We start from the raw sequence: 3,114 nt of genomic DNA, 5'->3' as shown, positions 1-3,114 counted from the left end.
TAAGCCGCAGGGACCAGAACGAGGGGAAAAAGTAGCGGCTTATAGTCCGGAAATTACGGTATATATATATATATATATATATATATATATATATATATATATATATATATATATATATATATATATATATATATATATATATATATATATATATATATATATATATATATATATATATATATATATATATATATATATATATATGTGTGTGTTCCGACATGTTTTATTTGCACAGAGAAAGTTGCCGTGCACAAGAAATACAATTTAAAACGTCATTATATAACTAGACATGCTGAGGAGTATGCAAAATACCAGGGAGATGAGAGAGTGAACCGGGTTGCACATTATGTGTATGTGTATACATTGTTGCTGACTGGAGAAATCAAATTATTATTGTTAGAATAGAATAGAAAGTACCGTAATTTCCGGACTATAAGCCGCTACTTTTTCCCCTCGTTCTGGTCCCTGCGGCTTATACAATGGTGCGGCTTATTTACGGCCTGTTCTTCTCCGACACCGACGAAGAGGATTTCGGTGGTTTTAGTACACAGTGAGTACGCAATGATTAAAGACTGACTTTTCATATACCGGTAGGCTGGTTATTTTGATAACGTACAGGCGAGCACCTTGTATTACTTTGCCCTGTTGTATTATTTGTACTCTGCACGAATGCTGTTCGCCATGTCAAAGATGTGAAAGTTTGATTGAATGATTGAAAGATTTATTGTTAATAAATGGGACGCTTTGCGTTCCCAAACAGTCATCTCTGTCCCGACAATCCCCTCCGTGGTAGCAGGAACCCCTATATACTACGGTAATTACACATCAAAACCCTGCGGCTTATAGTCAGTCGGGTGCAGCTTATATATGGAGCAATTTGTATTTTCCCCTAAATTTAGCTGGTGCGGCTTATAGTCAGGTGCGGCTTATAGTCCGGAAATTACGGTACCTTATTGATCCCTGGGGGAAATTCAGCACCACAGTTCGCTCACAATAGACAAGAATAACAATAAATAATATAATATATATAATATATTATATGTATAATATATAAATAGGAACATATGCATTATACAGTCTGATGGCTGTCGGTATGAAGGACCTCCTGTGTCGTTCCGTGTTGCATTTTGGGAGTCTGAACCTTCCACCAAACGTGCTCATTCTCCCCGCAAGGTCCGAGTGTAGTGGGTGGGAGGTGTTGTCCATAATGGCTAGAAGTTTTGCTAGACTTCTCCTCTCTTGTTATTACTTATGACTGATTTATTTACTTAATTCTCATTTTGTTCATTTATATTTTGATTTTATTTTGTGTTGAAAATAAAAATAAAGACATTTAAAAATAATTTTTTTAAGAAATATTTTCTTGCGGCCCAGCCTCGCCCAGACTCTGCATCCAGTGGCCCCCAGGCAAATTGAGTTTGAGACCCCTGTTTTAGATGTTTAAAAAAATCAGTTTGTTTTGAAATTCAGTGAGTAAAAATCGAGTGTAAAATAAAAGAGCTGCAGGAAAAACTCTGTAAAAAAAATCGTTGTGTAAAAATTCAGTGTAAAAAATTCAGTGTAAAGAAATTCAGTGCAGAAAAACTGCAATGTAAAATAATTCTGTGTACAAAAAAACAGTGTATAACAATTCAGTGTATAAAGGTTTAGTGTAAATAATGTGTTGTATAAAATATCAATGTATAAAAATTCAGTGTAAAAAAATCAGTGCAGATAAACTCAGTGTAGAAAAATTCAGTGTAAAAAAAAATGTTGGTGAATAAAATTTCAGTGTAAAAATAAAATTGGTGTGTAAGAACTCAGTGTAGAAAAATTCAGTGTAAAAAAATTCAGTGCAGACATTTTTGGTGTAAAAAATTTTGTGGATGAAAATTCACTGTATGAAAATTGAGTGTGTAACAATTTAGTGTAAACAATTAATTGTATAAAAATTCACTGTAAAAAAATGAATGCAGAAATATTTTTTGCTTCAAAACTCAAGACCCACTTATGGTGAATTTCAGACTGAAGCACTTCATTGGCTGGTTCTGAGACAGGATCGGTTGCTTCATTCTTAATTTATCAGAAATGAGTCTTGAGTTTGGAAGCAAAACATATTTCTGCACTGATATTTTTTCACACTGAATTTTTATACAATGATTGTGTTGGCCCTGTGATGAGATGGCGACTTGTCCAGGGTGTACCCCGCCTTCCGCCCGAATGTAGCTGAGATAGGCTCCAGCGCCCTCCGCGACCCCGAAGGGATTAAGCGGTAGAAAATGGATGGATGGATGGATTTTTTTACACTGATTTTTTACACCCTGAATTTAAAAACACTATATTTTAACATACACCATTTTTAAACACACACACACACTTTGATCACAACTTTTTAGTCAATCAAAGTGTAAAAAAGTCACTAAATTCAAACGCAAAAAAATCAGTTACATAAATTCAGTGTAAAAAAAAAAGAGTTAATAATAAAGACACAAATTTAACGAGTCAATCTCTTTGGTAAAAAAGCTTGTTGTTTATATTTGTATTTTTCATTTGTTTGTTTTTGTTGTGTACACTTCTATTGTTCCCATGTCTTTATGGTGATTTTTTTTTTGCAAATTTTAATGCAGTGTTTGTTTCTAAATAAAATAAATATTAACAGTATACGATAAGAAAGTCTTGGTTATGGATAGTTATTGTTAATTATTTGATTTAATTTAGACGACGCCGACTTAAATTGCTGTTAATATATTTATTTGCTTTTTCTCTAGTGATTGACGTTGACCAGTGACGTCATTGGCGTGTCTTCCGTGTCTGCCGTAATAAAAGCTACCCAGACTAATCGGCGTGTTTGAATGTATAAAGTGGCACAAAAGTTGAAGCATAATGTATACTAGACCAAATAATTGCATCTTGGTTTACAAATGAACAAGACACGTATGTAAACATGTTTAAAGTGGATTAACGGTCATTAAGTGACTCCGCCTACCGGTGGTTGACCGAGCGCCACGTACTGGCTGGCTTTGAGCGGCGAGCGGGTCGCCTGATTGACAGGGACAACGGTCCAATCAGCTCTCACCGCGACCGCAACCCCGAGACCCCGTCCAATGGTGTTAGCCGGTGGGCGTGGCGTCGCCA

The sequence above is a fragment of the Entelurus aequoreus genome, linkage group LG03 (assembly GCF_033978785.1).
Source record: "Entelurus aequoreus isolate RoL-2023_Sb linkage group LG03, RoL_Eaeq_v1.1, whole genome shotgun sequence".
Taxonomy (NCBI): domain Eukaryota; kingdom Metazoa; phylum Chordata; class Actinopteri; order Syngnathiformes; family Syngnathidae; genus Entelurus; species Entelurus aequoreus.
The sequence above is the reverse complement of the archived record's forward strand: the minus strand, read 5'-3'. Positions refer to the sequence as shown.